The following is a 16,586-nucleotide window of genomic DNA, read 5'->3' as shown; positions in this document are numbered from 1 at the left end:
ATATTGACATTGGCGATATCCCCTCAACATTATTGGTTTCAAAATAATTTTGTAATTGCAGTCGCCACTCTAGCAGCGATAGCTTTGTCCTTGAGAAGTGAGGCGTTAAAGAGACACTGAAGCGAAAAAAAAAATATGATATTATGATTTGTATGTGTAGTGCAGCTAAGAAATAAAACATTAAGATCAGATATTCAGTCTAATTGTTTCCAGTACAGGAAGAGTTAAACTCCAGTTGTTATCTCTATGCAAACAAGCCATTAAGGTCTACGACTTTCAAAGTCGTGGAGAGGGCTGTTATCTGACTTTAATTATCTCAACTGTAAGTAAACAAATGTCTTTTTCTCTGCCAGAGTAGAGGTCATTAATTCACAGACTGCTCTGAAAGAATCATTTTGAATGCTGAGTGTTGTGTAATCTGCACATATTATAGAATGATGCAATGTTAGAAAAAACACTATATACCTGAAAATAAAAATATGAGAATATTTTGTTTGCTGCTAATCTTCTAGTAATTATTCATTTTACACAACCAATTCACTATATCATTTATTTTTTTTCGCTTCAGTGTCTCTTTAAGACACCAGGAAAATGGGCTACATCTCCTCTCAAGGACATCAATGGAGATAGATACTGAAGAGTGATCAGAGATGGGACAAGGACTGATCTGCGCTGCTAAGGCAACCAACAGGAGATTATGGGATATAAAAATATAATCAATACGGGAGTATACTTCATGGGGAAAAGAAAAAAAGGTGTAATCTTTATCACGGGGGTTTAAAATGCGTCAAATATCTACCAATCTACCAGTTGCCTGGAGCGTAGAGCAATCTTACATCTGATCTACCTGCAAACGCATCCAATTCGCGAAAAAAATGTTCCAGAAACACCTGTTGTCCCAAGTTTGGGGCATAGAAGAAACCAAAGGTATACATTTGCTTATTTATCAGGCCTTTTATCATGATGTATCTACCCTCATTGTCTGAGCTCTGTTGGATCTGAGAAATAGGGATATCTTTGGAGATTAAGATGGCAAAAGAAATACTTTTGGAAAATACTTATTCTCCAGCCCAGGATGATCCACGCAGGTGTGTCTCCTGAAGAAAGACTACTTGTGCTTTGGATCTGCATAATTCAATTAATAATGCCGCCCTTTTTTCAGGAATGTTTAAGCCTCTCACGTTGAGCGGCGACGCCTGTACCTTAAGTGACACCATAAGTACAAATTAAAGCTATGTATATTAAGTCCCCCATGTTCCCCACTGTCCCCCCATACTGCTTAGGAATCAATAAAATCAGAGAAATAGAGAAAAGAAAGAGAAGAAAAAAAGACAAACAGTAACAAAATTTGGGAGAAAATCCCAGCAAGCGTGTTGCCCAGATAAAAGTTTCCGGACTCCACGTCTCTCCTATTAGGCCAGTCCTCTCATTCATAACAGAAGAGAGGAAGTAAAACCGCGTACTGGCCAGAGAGATAAGGAGGGAGAAACAAACAACCATCGTGTGTGAAGTCCGTTGACTCCGGCCACATCATATAAAATATAGAACATAAAAGAAAAGATGATATCAAACCGGTTTAAAACAGTATAATAGAGAACCATGAAAGTAGTAGGCCCCTTCATGTGGAGGAAAGTCCAGATTGATACTAGTTAAGCAAAACCCGAAAACCATATACCATCAGGGTCCAGTACTCTCCATTTGCTATGTACACATTAGGCTTCATAGGTCCCATCCATATCTATCCCCCACCCCTCCACCCTTCCCGCACATATAAACCCTTCCACAGTAATTAAAAGATAACACAAAGCATAAACAGCATATTACAGCAGAGTATAAAGCTATGTCAGGCAGGGCCTGCCTTAGGTTTCACAGCGCCCTGAGCGTAACCAGATTTTGGTGCCCCCCATTCATCCTCTGCGCGCACGCACGCACACTTCACCTTTTATCCTGAGTTATCTTCTAGGACAGTGCTGTTCAAATTCGTGGGCATGGAGGGCCATATTTTTTTTTCCAGACCACATGGTGGAGGGCCAGCCAGCCGGCTGACCTCCCCCCCAAGAACAAAAAAAAAACCTAGCAGCAGTCTCCCCACAAAGTGCAACCAGATTGGCAGCAGATGTCCCCACAAATGCAATCAGTTTGGCAGCGCTTTCACACAAATGCAATCAGATTGGCAGCAGAGTCCCCACACATGCAATCAGTTTATGAGCGTTTCCACACAAATGCAATCAGACTGGCAGCAGAGTCCCCACAAATGCAATCATATTGGCAGGCTAGTCCCCACAAATGCAATCAGATTGGCAGGCTAGTCCCCCTTCCTCTGGGCTCCTCCACCCTCCAATATACATTTATGTGGCCAGTACACCTGTAAAATCAATATAATCAACTCACCTGCCAGATGATCTCCTCACGCAGCTCCGACAGCGAAATCTCCCGCCTCACGCTGAGCCAACCTATAATAAGTTCCGGGTGATGCGGCTGGAGTGTGTATCACTCCGCATCCACCCAGCATTACAGCCAGCCCAGCATGGGCTAAGATCGCTCCGCTCCGCTGCCGCTCTGAGTCTGTGCGGACTCCAATAATCAGCGCCGCCTGAAGCCGTTGCTGGTCTTCACCCCCATCACCCCCAGCGGCACAAGGGGGCGGAGCCGGATCCACACACAATGCACGAAGCCTGAGCCCTCAGCCGCAGCAGCACTAATATATGCGGCCGGGCAGCAGGAGCGCCCTCCTGGAAGCTGGCATTCCGGCGCCCTGAGTGATCGCTCCGGTCGCACAGGACAAAGGCCGGCCCTGATGTCAGGCAATGATTAACCAGTGTGACCCATAAAACATAAAAGGGGGTTAGGTCCCTAAGACAATATATAATGTGAACGTTCCTATGTATAAATCGAGTCCTGTGCGTGAGTGATAGGGACACTGATGGAAGACGTGCAGAGGAGTATGAAAGGGAGGGGAAAACAAGGGACAAGGGGAGACTGAATGTCTTTCCAGAAGAGGGAGTTAATGTGAAACCTAAACACAGGGTGCAAAAGTCTTTGCCATTTTCCTCCTAGATAGGAAGCTGTAACTCCTAGGTAGATTGTGTGACATCCAGGAATAAAGTTCAACACCACGAAAGTTTGTGAGTTAGTAGTAGGATCCCTTACAGAAGCATTGATCAGGTCTTTAGGTGTAGCCCAGGAGAACAGATATAGAGGGGAGAGAGATAGATATCACAGGAGTTTTTACCTCTGACTTGGTTACTGAAGGTATTGGCATAGAGTGTAGCTTCTGTATTGTCTGGAGATTCAAAGGGGTTTGTAGTAGCCCAAAAGAGGGGAGAAGCTTTTTAAAGGAGCTATTCCCAGAAGGTCTCACTCATTTGTAGCAGGAGCAGGTGAAGCAGAGTTTCTTTGTCGCCTTGCACATGGCGGTTTAGCGACTGGAAGTGCATCTGGTTCCCATTCAGGTGCTTCAACCCGGGGGATGTTCAGGGTGTTAAAGAATTCCGATAGATCTCTGGGGTGGCGTAGTATAGAAGAAGAGGAGCCGATGCTAGCGTATAGATGAAAGGGTAATCCCCAACGATAAGTCGCCCCTGCCTGCAGCAGTGCCGACACAATCGGTTTCAGTGCTCGGCATTGCGCCAAAGTAGAAGGTGCTAGATCCTGATACAGGGTGATAGTGGCGCCATCAAAGTCAACTGAGCCTGCGGTGCGGGCTGCCGCCATAACTGATTCTTTAACAGGGAAAACATGTATTCGGCAGATGACATCACGTGGGGGGGTCAGGGCTCCGGGCATCGGGCGCAACGCACGGTGTACTCTATCCATTTTAATGAGGGTACCCACTGGTCTATTAAGAAGGCCATTAAAGATAGCTTGTAGAGTAGGTTGTAAGTCCTTCTGTCGTGTGGCTTCCGGGAGACAGCGGACCCTCACATTGTTGCGGCGGCTACGGTTTTGTAGGTCTTCCAGTTGTGAACGTATATGGCTCTCTAGCGCCGTCTGCTTATCTCGTGAGTCCTTTGATAGGGCAATCTCTGCTTGTAAAGATGGACCATGGCCTCCAGTCCCGAGACCTGCTGTACAGTAGCTGTGATGTCTGCTCGCAGTGAGGTGATCTCCTCCTTAGTGGAGTTCACTATATGCTCAGTCTGTAGTTGCATGTCATTTTTGGTCGGCATACCTCTTAGGAAAGTCCACATCTCCTCCAGAGCGTTAGTTCTATCAGAAGTGCCAGGGGAGCTTGCCGGGGAAGAACCAGATGCATGAGTGTCGGCCATCTTAGAAGTCCTACTCCTGATAGTTCGAGGATTATAAATTCATCTAGAGGTCCTCTGGGAGCTTTCCGGTTCTTCTACTGCTTGTCCCTGCACTTAGGATTACTTGCCATAACCCATCGGGTGAAAATTAGGGGGATCTAGGGGGATAAAACCGGCTGAATAGCGTCATGTGGCCAGGAGCCTTGGATCAGCACGTCCTCACGCGACCATGTTGCGCTCCACCCATAATTGTTGATTTTAATGATTTTCTGTATATATTAATTACTTATATTGCATTAATAATAAACGACTTAAAAGTCATTTTATTTATTCAGCTACCCCTGCTATTCAGCCGCACAAACTGAACCCTAGCATCTGAACAGTCGCTACTACTGTTGATAGCTAGATAAACTAGAGTGTTTTAACCGTTTTTATTTGCAGGTATTAGTTAGGTCTCCTACCCTTCTGTAGGAGTGGTGGCAGTTATACCCTGAAATAGTGTTTAATTTGTATTACCGCAACTCACAAGCTCCCTTCTAGTTGATCTGCTGCCAAAATCCCAGCGGTTTCTGTGCACCGATTGCGACTGCAGATTGCATGGTCTGTGTGCTGAAACCGATTGGAAAGCATTGTGCGGTCCGGCCACTAGGGGGCTTGTGACAGGGGATGGTTTTTCTATGCTTGGTTCAATAAACTATTTTGTATGTGCTAGAGATTTTTTGCATCTAATTTGTGTATGGGACTTTCTCTTTTGTTTCCCCAAACCTGGTATAAGTAAAAAACAGAGGGTGGTATTGGCTCTTGAATGCACACAGACAAGACATATGTAATGACAGGGAAATCCAAATTAAATAATTAACATTGGCTCATTTTTAACTCAGAAAATTAAGCATAACCTGCAGTTCAGAAAGTCTAGTTCAAAGTTTCAAGTATTTACACACAACAATGGTTGAATTGTTAATGGTCAGCTGACATATGGTGCTGCTGTGAAATATCTTCTGATGTCGTAAACCAAAATAATCCAGAGTGATCGAAACTGATATATAGCAATCGTTCCATAGGATTACAAATACAATGCATATAATCCACCAAATTGAAATCAAATGAAGACTACTGATGTTACACTCCTAATTCCAGAGTTTGCATAAACAACATAGTCAAAACACAAATTTTAGTCTTAGAATTGAGAGATCTTCACAGAATAATTAGTGCTTGCAAATAAATTAGCATGTTCCAAGGTATATAAATACAGGAAGCACATATTCAAATGTTGCTCCTGTAATACTCTCAGAGATCTATCAAGACAACAGACACAGGCTGCTCCAATTAGTGTCGTAAGCACACAGAAATAGAGTACGTTAATGTTCCAATGTGGGCATAGGAATCAACACTGGAACATAAACCTCTTAGCGGAAAGCCGCCGCATTAAAACATCCTGCAGGAGCCTCTTACTGGCTCCAGGATGTTTTAATGCGTTGCTCGCCCCCGCTGCCACTGTGCATGCACGGTGCGCTGCTTGTACCAGTCAGGACAGGGAGATCAGTGATTGGTTCCCCTAACCAATCGCAATGCCTGGAATGAATGTACATGACCCCGATAAGGGGCCATGTCCATCATAATAAAAAAAAAAGCAGTAAGACACTTGTAAGATGTAAAAAAAAAAAAATGTACACTTCCTGGTAAACCAGAATAGTGTTTGCGGTGACATCTAGTGGCTACAAAGTAAAAATTACACACTCTATACATTCATAATTGAAAATTAATACAATGAACCCCTTCCACTTCCATAGCCCCCCCCCCCCCCCCCCCCCAAATTAAAAAAAAACTTGTAAAAAAGAAAAACAACTGTTTTAAAAAAATACATAAATAGTTGCCTTAGGGACTCAGTTTTTTTAATATGTATTATATGAGGGTATATTACTATGTAAGGGCTTGTAATTCTGGACTAGACACAAAAAAACAAAAACAGAGTTTTTCCATTATGCTTGTATTATTATTAAAATACATTTACAATAAAATATTGTTAGCAAAAAAGTACTATCCAAATAAAGCCTAGTTGGTGATAACAAAAAAAAAAAGGTATAGATAATTTTGTTGTGATAAGTAGTAATAAAGTGATTGGTGACTAAATGGGAGGAGCACTGACAGGTGAAAAATGCTCTGGGCAGTTAGGGTAAAAACCCCTTGGGGGTGAAGTGGTTAATGGGTCTCTACTATTCCATAAACATTGTCACTGCATCTTATCCACAGGTGGTAGGTGCTCGATAAGTTACCTCCTACTCATGTAGGTAGCCATCAAAATAATGCTCTGGAGGTTCCATAAAGCTGGGTTCTGGTGAGAGAGGCTGAGCAGACCACTAGTACCCCAATCTTTTTCTAGACTAAGGGTAGGAATACACTAGGCAGTGCGTGAAAGGTAGCATTTTGCTACATATGAGTTTTGTTTTTTTTAGTGCTTTTTTCATGCGTTTGTGTTTTTGTTCCGCACATGCGTTTTTCTTACATTTTGTATGCATTTCAATGCTTTTGCGGTTTGCATTTATAAATTGCATATGTGTTTTGCATGCTTTTTTCACGTTATATGCAAATCACTAGGAAGTCAGTAGGAAGTGGAAAAACAAACTTTTTTTTTAACGCATACAAATGCACTAAAACGCAATACCTCTGCGTCACCATTGACTTTCATTATGTGTGTTTTAGATGCGTTGGAAAAAATATGCAGCAAGACCAGAGTTTTTTAAAACGCACATTGCAGAACGCAAACATATGCATTTTTTCATGCGGCCCATTGACTTGCATTATGTGCGTTTTCGCTTTGTTTATGCCTCGTGTGTTTCTACCCTGAGAGCTTATCAAACAGTGTATGCCTGACTTCAGTCCAGCAGCTAAGGATGGAAACAGGCAGGGCACTGTACTCCAGGAGTAGGGACAGACAATAAGATGCAAATAATTCAGGGTTGATACAGAATTACGCAAATGTTTTTGTATACAAATTTAGGCAACTTGAAAATAGATAAATTAAATCCCAATCCCAATTTGGAAGATTTTGATTGGTCCATTATCAGGCACATAAATTTGCATACAAAGTTTGCATAATCCTGAATCAACTCAGAATTATTTACATCTCATTAAACATCTAGGACAGGGCTAGGTGAACTATGACCCATGGGTTGTATCCAGCCATTAGAATTTTGAATCCGGCCGAAAGAGGGACGGATTCGCTATCCTCTCCTTCCTCCCTCCCTGCAAGTTGCATGAGGTATGTAATAAGTTTAACTCACCCAATCACACTTTTCAGTTCTGATCTTCATGGCCACAGCAGTGTCATGTGACCCGCCGTCAGTACATGCCAGCACATGATGCAGCTGTGGTTATGAGGATCGCTGCTGGAAGATGTGATTGGGTGAGTTGATCCTAATCATTACGCATGGTTTGCAACACTGCAGGGGGGGGGGGGGGGGCAATACAAGAGCTTTGCAGTACCAGTGGCAGCATCCTGTGAGCTGGGATACTGGAATGGTCCAGAATAGAGGACTTCAGGAGTAGCTTTAAAGCATGTGTCATTCTGTCAGCATACTCTCCTTTTCTGTCACTACTGTGACTTTTCTTGTCTTTTCTTTTGCTCTTGTCCACATCTTTTTTTTTCCTATACCTTTACTGTCTCTTTCCTTCTTCACTTACTCTTTACCTTTTTGGCCACTACATTAGGCCCTCTGCCAGCATGGAGCTCTCTGCAACAATTTCAGTTTTCTTTCCTTTTCTGTGGATCCTTTCTGTCTTTCTTTGTGGCACTTTGCATGCTCTCTCACTGGTAATTTGTGTTTTTGTTTGCAGTACCTTGTGCTGTCTTTTTTCTCTTCCAATGAAAATCCCTTTCCCACTCCATACTTTCAGTTCTGATGAGTGGACCACAGGTCTGTGTGGTACACAATTCCTGACTCCGCAAATGCTATGGATGCTGATGAAATCCATTAACACCTATAAGAATGTAAAGTATCTGCTCTCACTAGGCCGATTACCATACACGGTCCTGCATTCTATCCCCTTCTGATTTGTCGCCTACTTCCTTCATCTTTTACCTTCACTTGCCGCCTGTAGTCACCTTTTGCCTTCTTCGTCACTTTTTCCCCACCATCGTCACTGTTCTGGTCACCACTTCTGCCTCAGCCTGGGACAAGCACTGCAGTACTGATGGGCGACCTGGCAGAAACATACTGCTGGGTCTCATTTCATTGAAACAAGTCAATAGGAATCTCCCCTCAAGCCCTTAAAGAGACTCCGTAACAAAAATTGCATCCTGTTTTTTATCATCCTACAAGTTCCAAAAGCTATTCTAATGTGTTCTGGCTAACTGCAGCATGTTCTACTATCACCATCTCTGTAATAAATCAACTTATCTCTCTCTTGTCAGACTTGTCAGCCTGTGTCTGGAAGGCTGCCAAGTTCTTCAGTGTTGTGGTTCTGTGATGCATCTCCCCCCTCCAGGCCCCTCTCTGCACACTGCCTGTGTGTTATTTAGATTAGTGCAGCTTCTCTCTGCTCTATTATCTTTTACAAGCTGGATAAATCCTCCTCTGAGCTGGCTGGGCTTTCACATACTGAGGAATTACATACAGGCACAGCTGTCTGCACTCTGCAGGAAGAAACAGCCTGACACTTCAGTGGAAGATAGCTGCAGGGGGAAAGAAACACACAAATTATCTCTTGAGATTCAAAAGGAAGGCTGTATACAGTCTGCTTGTGTATGGATGTATTTTCTATGTGTGGACATACTGTACATCAACCTACTTCCTGTTTTGGTGGCCATTTTGTTTGTTTATAAACAAACTTTTTAAAACTGTTTTTAACCACTTTTAAAGCGGCGGGGAGCGGCGAAATTGTGACAGAGGGTAATAGGAGATGTCCCCTAACGCACTGGTATGTTTACTTTTGTGCGATTTTAACAATACAGATTCTCTTTAAAGCCTGTAAGGCTTGTGAATCAAAAGATTCCAATGTAATATTTCTCCTGGCTTACCTTGGAACGTGTATGCACATTGTCTTGCCACTTTCCGCACTCTTTCTTGTCTGTCTCCCCATAAACCCCAGGACACCTCTGCCAAAAATGCACTCCTGTGCTAGAGTTACATAGTCATTTTTTACATACAAAACTGCATCACTCCTTTCCTCCTGTGTCCAACTAAATAATAGTTTTTGGGACTTTTGAAGAGGCTTTCTTTTGTCCTTTTCCAACATGAATTTCATGAGTATCTTGAAATCTATCTAATCAGATAACTTCTTTACACTAGGAGCTTCATGTCAAGGCAAGCCAGACAGACAGTCACAGAACATTTATATTGTGCTTTTCTCCTGGCAGACTCAAAGCACCAGAGCTACAGCCACTAGGGCGTGCTCTATAGGCAGTAGTAGTGTTAGGGGGTCTTGTCCAAGGTCACCTCACTGAATAGGTGCTGGCTTACTGAACAGGAAGATTTGAACCGTGGCCTCCTGTGTCTGTAGCAGAGCCCTTAACCAATACCCTACAGCCACTAACATGCATGCGTGTATTGTGAATATTTGTGCATGTTCATGCCCATTGAGGATAATGGGGAGACGAGAGGAGACATTCCTTGCACTCAAGAAAGAAATCAAACAGGCTCATTTGTGACCTCGAACTTTGCCTTCCAGATATGATTTGCCAGGTGATATCAGGGAAAGATCTTTTGTAAGCCAGCTTCAAATCACCATAAAGTGGAGTAAAGCTTGGTCCACACTAGGTGCGGTTGCAGAACACAATCTGCGGTCCGGGCTCAGGTTTTCTAAACTGGAATGTAAACGGATCAAAAACGGATCCATGCGCCCTTTCGCAGCATGTTTCCAGTCCGTTTACATTCTAAAGAAAAGTGTCCACGTCCCGTAAAAATAGCCGTTATAAAAATAGCCATAATAATGAGCGAGCGGGGAAGAATTTCCTTCCTTCCTCTGCTCGCCACGTGACAATGCATTGCAGGAAGTCACGTTGCGAGCAGAAGGAGGAAGGTAATTGCTTCCTCACTCACTTGCTCATTATTACTTTTGCTATAACGGACATAGCTGGAGGGGGATCGGGGACGGGGGTGTCACGGAAGAGCCGTGAGACCAGAAAACGTAATCACAATCGGTTTCCTGCACCGATTGTCGTTGCATTGCCAGATCAAGATTTTATGTCTAGGGGGTAGCAGTCTGTCGAGTCCGGGGTCTTCTTTTGGAAATCTAGCATTTCAGTTAGCAGAACTTTGTTTTCATGAGACAAGTGGCTCTCTGAGAAGACCTGGTTGTGTAATTAACTTCATCTAAAAAAGTTCCTTCATGGGCAGTGACACCCAAGTGTGAACATGCCCTTTGAAAAAGATACCATTTGGTGAGCCCTAGCAAAGCAAGCTTCCCACACAGCAGGGGTCTAGACCAGCGGAGCCGTGGAACCAGCTTAGAAATAAATGCTGTATATGATTTTTAGCCTGTTTAAGGAATACCGTTCATATGAGAGGTATGAACGTCATCTCATTCTGCTGGTTCGGATCTGGTGAGTATTTTAATATTAAATTGAGGCCACTGACATCCGCTACTTCGTAACCAGACATGCGACAGCAACCAAGTTTGATGTCTTTGATGTCATATGAACTGTCATATTCTGAGGAATATGAATCTGACTTGTGTGTGTGGGAAGCGTAAGCCGAGATATGGAAAATGTCATATTTGGTGGGCACCAGGAACCCACCCAGGAGGTTAACCGCACCCTGTCCAGCCTCTGGGCTGAACCTGAGACCCCACCCAAAAATGTGGATTCTTCAAAAGTGCTTGCCAGGGACTCCTTTATTACTCCAATTCCATCTTCATGGGAGCATGCTGCTGCTTTGAGGAAGAGTAGTGGCCATCTTGTCTGAACTTTGGATCCTGAACTGAGACAAAGAACTGCAGGTGTTTTCCCAGAAAGGACATATTTCCACATGAACTTAAGTATTTGTATTTTCTGCCCTTTTTATTTTTTTATACTGCGCTACGATTGTCTCTATAGTTGTTGATTTTAATGATTTTCTGAATATATTATTTATATTGCATTTATAATAAAGAGACGTCTAAAAAGTCATTTATTTGTTCAGCTACCCCTGCTATTCAGCCGCACAAACCAAATTCTAGCTTCTGAAGAGTCGCTACTACTGTTGATAGCTAGATAAAAATGGTTAAAACACACTATTTTATTTGCAGGTATTAGTTAGGTCTCCTACACTTCTGTAAGAGTGGTGGCAGTTATACCCTGAAATAGTGTGTAGTTTGTATTCCCGTAACTCACAAGCTCCCTTCTAGGCGGTCTGCTGCCAAAATACCAGCGGTTTCTGCGCACCGATTGCGACCACAGATTGCATAGTCTGTGTGCTCAAACAGTTTGGAAGGCATTGTGCGGTCTGGCCACTAGGGGGCTTATGACAGGGGGAATCCAGGTAAGGGAGGAGGGCCTACCCCCCTCCCCACCACTGTGCCCGCCGACCCCTTCCTGGGTGCTATACCCTCAGGCTACCTGGGAACACCTATGGGGGTGACGTTGAGGGGAGGAGCAGGCAATAGGAAATCTGGATCTCCCTCCAGTTCTGTGTGCAAAGTTCTCTGCATAAAGGGAGATTGTTTTTTGCATTGCCTTTCACTACCCCTCTGTGTATCTGGAGTCCGTGAAGTCCCGACAAATCCAGACACTCTGTTCAGTTTTTCAAAACGGATCCCTCACGCATCCATTTTCGAAGTTTGTGAAGACGGCCGCTATTTTTAACATTGGTATCCTTGGCCCCGTTTTTTGTCCGGGCCAAAAAACTGAGCCACGGATACATTTTTAAAACAAATGTGAACCGACCCTTACAGTCTGGCATAACATTCAATAAAAACTTGCTTCCTTTCTCTTCTCTGCTTAGAGTCACACTGAATCCAACAAACCCTTTCTGCTAGGTTTTATCTTCTGTATCAACTGTAGTGTCCACTCCGATGGTCAGCTATAGGGTTGATCAGAACATCCAAATTCAGTTTTTCTTGAAATTCTGATTTATGCAGGCAAATTCTGAATTTAGTGTTTCGATTTTCATGTTCCGACGCCATTTTCTATTTAAGTCAATATATTTTGCTACGTGATGTCACGTATGTTAGGAAGAACAGTAGGAACGATTTTAAAATTTCATAGGAAAAAGGTTTTTTTTTTTTTTTTTTTAAACTGTATAAAATGACACTTTGCTGTGGTACAGTGTACTGTATACATTTCATAAAAACAGACATAGTGGGGTCTCTCCCCTCCCAAGCCTCTAAACTCTTGTCACCCATGCAGACTGGGATAGCCAGAATGCAGAGCCCCGGGCGCGTGGGGCTCCACACCCTGAGCTATACCAGCCTGCACAGTCCATGATATGGGGGGGGGGGGGTCTCTAGAGGAGAGGGGTGGTCAAGCCTTTCCCTCCCCCTCAGAGCCCTTGGCCAATCCATGGACAAGGGGCTGTTTCCCACCTCTGGCACCCAGGAGAAGTTGGGGACATCAACGCCCCAGGGGAGTTATGGTGGTATCCGGGATCCTCTTAAACAAGCGGACCTTCTGGATGCCCACCTCTCCCTAGGTGAAATGAGTATAGTGGTACTTCTGTACCTGTTATCCATTTCCACAAACAGTTAAAAAAATAAATAAAAACACACACTAAAAAAGTCCTTAACTGTTCTAAAATTAACCGTTATCCTCAGAACAAGTGATTTAACGTCAGTATCCTCTAAGGAAGTCCCATGAACCCACCGATCCCAGCGCTGAATGGCTATAGACAGCCTCTGCTTTTGCATTGCAGAGGCTGGGAACGTGAAAAATTATGCCATTTTGTTAATGTCAATATGGGTCAAAAATTCTTGTTTTAGAAGCCAAATGTTCACATTCCCAGCCATTGGGTTAACACAGTCTTTGATGAAAATTCTTGTTTCTGGAGCCATTTTTTGCATTGCCAGAACAGAATGCGGATCTCTGAACAGTAATTTCCGATTTTCACAATTTTATTCGGAATGGCTGAATTCCAATGTGAAAATCGCAACTCGGAACTGTGCCGACGTCGAGAGCTCATTCCTAGTCAGCTGTGTTCTGGATGGAGTCCGGGGCTCCTATATATCAAATAGGAGCCATTCACTGTCAGTTTTGAAATCCTCAAGTGGGAATACAGCCTTGCTCCTTTCAGTAATTATCTAGCAAAATTATTGCTTATTTGTAGTTTTATCGTATGTTTATCGTATGTGGTGAAGAAATGGTTAGCAGACAACAACATTAACGTTTTGGAGTGGCCCAGCCAGAGGCCTGACTTGAATCCAATTGAGAATCTGCGGAGGAAGCTAAAGATCAGGGTGATGGCAAGAACACCCTCCATCCTGAAAGATTTGGAGCTCATTGCTAAAGCTGAATGGGCAAAAACACCTGTGGAGACGTGCAAAAAGCTGGTCTGCAATTGTAGGAAGCGTTTGATTGCTGTAATAGCTAATAAAGGCTTTTCTATTGATTATTGAGAAGGGTATGAATAATTTTGGACTGGACACTTTTTGCTCAAATTTAAATAAAAACTGCGAATTTTTTTGTTCCACAAAAATGCCTTTTGTACATCGTCTTATTATCTTTTGGGAGACACCTATGTCATTTCCCATCAAAAAATTACTTGCTGGTTGAATAAAAGTAACTACGGTAAGTCAAAATTTGCCAGGTGTATGAATAATTATGGGCAGCACTGTACCTTTTGGAGCAAAGAGGATATTTGACAATACCTGCACTTTCACAGGCACACAAGCTTTTAGTTGATCCCCAGGGGGTACACACAGCAATGGTTAACCTCCTTAGCGGTATGCCCGACACTGTGTCGGGCATACCGCCGGCTGTCCCTAGGAGTCCCCCAGTATAATTTTAAGCAATCGCATATCTAGCACTAGGCTAGCTAGTAGTGGTGGCCAGCATCCCCCTGATTACTTCTGATCCCCCGCTAAATACATAACCCCCCCCCCCTGGATCCAGCGATCGCGCAGCCTGGGTAATATGCTTAGCGGGCGATCGGGTGGATCAGAAGTAATCAGGGGGATGCAGGCCACCACTACTAGCTAACCTAGTGCTAGGTGAAGCTATTACAGCTATGCGATCGCTTAAAATTATACTCGGGGACTCTCACCTGCAAACCCTCCTGAGCGGCGTAACGCTCAGGAGGTTTAAGATAAAACTCACAGATAACAGACTAGATAGTACAAAACACTATGGCAAATATTTCATAGTTGCTGATAAAAAATAAAATAAATAACCATTAACTAACCTGAAATATTACCAGAAGCATCTTTAAGACCTGGATAATAGGAATGGTGTTGTCTGTTGGTTAATTAGAAGCAAAGTCACTTTCAAAGATGGCATACTATAATAAAACTGGAGTATATCTCCTTCAGATGCCACAATGCAGAGGGTTGTTTTGGTGGCACAAGCAAGCTTACTGTGTGTCCTTACTGGCAATTGCTCGAAATTTCCTTACCGGTAATCCTGAAAAATAAAATCCATTTATAAGATTAGTAGAGTAGTTATTTCAACACCACACACTTAATGTTAAAGTGAACCTCTGGACTAAAAATCTACTCAGCAGAACTGAAAAGGCTTGGTGTTTAACAGTTTTACAGCATTAGAACTTAGTTTTTCTGACCAAAGCATCATTTTTAGCTGCATTTTTAGCTATGATGCTGTGCAGAGCATGATGGGATTTCCTATGTTGTTATTCACATTGCCTAGCAACTGGGAGAGGTGCTCAGGACACAGGACAGTTGGAACTGTGTCTCATGCTCCCTGTCATCTCCTTTCAACCAAAACGATTGCTGCCATCATGTCAAATCAAACATTTGCCTGTTCTTTTAAAACAGTGTTGGTAAGAGATTATATTACCTATTTTAATTAACATAACTAATGTAACTTAATGACAGTATGTTTGTTTAGGCTGGAGTTCCTCTTTAACTGAAATCTCCAGCAAAATCCATTACTTTTTTTTAAACTTTTGTCTTCTTTGCTGTTCCTGTGAAAAAGGAAACTTAACAATTCCATTATATTTTCTGTATTGATTTACTGTATTTCACTGGTAAAATATATTTTTAAAATATGTAAACACAAAAGTGTTGCACAATATAAATTATAGTTCAAAAGCTTCTCTTTCAACTTTACAAGCCTTATCAATTAAAGAAAAAAAAGGTATTGAATTCCTGTACCATAATTATTTTAAAGCGGAATATAACCCTGCATTTCAACTTTGCTCTAAAACATTATTTACAGTATATTATATGCAACCAGCATTTTTTTTTACTAGACCAGCATTGGAAGGGTTACACAGGGCTTTAAAGTTCCTGGAGATTTCTGCAGAGGCATCCGAAGCTGAAATAGATACATTTTGTTTACATAAATGTATCTAAGTGTTAAACGTGACTCATCTCTCTTACTGAGAAGGAGCTTGGAGGACAGCCAAAGAGTGTGTCACATTTATCAAGAGATACATGTAACTAAATAAAATGTATCTATCTGAACTTCTGCATATCTCTCCACGGACCTTTAAACCTCTGTGTTTAACCCTTCCAATGCTGGTCTAGTAAAAAAAAAATGCTTTTTGCATATAATATGCTGTAAATAATATTTTAGAGCAAAGTTGAAATGCAGGGTTATATTCCGCTTTAAGGTAATGATCAGAAACCTAATTCCTTTCAGTGAAGTAACACAAAGGTAGTCATACACTGGTCGATTTGCCATCAGATTCGACCAACAAATAGATCAGAGAGGGATGGTATGGCTGCCTTTACTGCAAACAGATTGTGAATCGATTGCAGCCTGAAGCCGTTCACAATCTGTGCTCGTGGTGGTGCTGCCGCCGCTCTCCCCCCCCCCCGCATACATTACCTGCTCCGGCCGGCGCGACTCCCCCCGGTCTCCGCTGTCTTTTTCTCCACTCTGGTCTGGTCTCCGGGTCCGGCAGGCTTCACTTCTTCCTGTCTGGGGGCAAACTTTTACGCGCGCTAAAATAGTATGCGATAAGTAACAGCTTCGCCATGCAAACTACTTAGCACCCTAGTTTGCACGTGTAAAGCGTTTAGGCGTGCTAACTGTAAGCACGCTTTAGTGAATCAAGCCTACTATCTGCAAGGAGTTTGTATGTTCTCCCTGTGTCTGTGTGGATTTCCTCCAGGTACTCTGGAACCCTACCACATCCCAAAAACATACAGATGAGTTAACCTCCTTAGCGGTAATCACGAGTCCAGCTCAGGGTGGAAAAAAACATGCCAGGAGCAGTAACCCGAGCTGAACACGTGGTAGTCGCCGAA

Source organism: Hyperolius riggenbachi, chromosome 8 (genome assembly GCF_040937935.1).
Source record: "Hyperolius riggenbachi isolate aHypRig1 chromosome 8, aHypRig1.pri, whole genome shotgun sequence".
In the NCBI taxonomy this organism is placed as follows: Eukaryota; Metazoa; Chordata; class Amphibia; order Anura; family Hyperoliidae; genus Hyperolius; species Hyperolius riggenbachi.
This window is presented reverse-complemented; position numbering follows the sequence as displayed.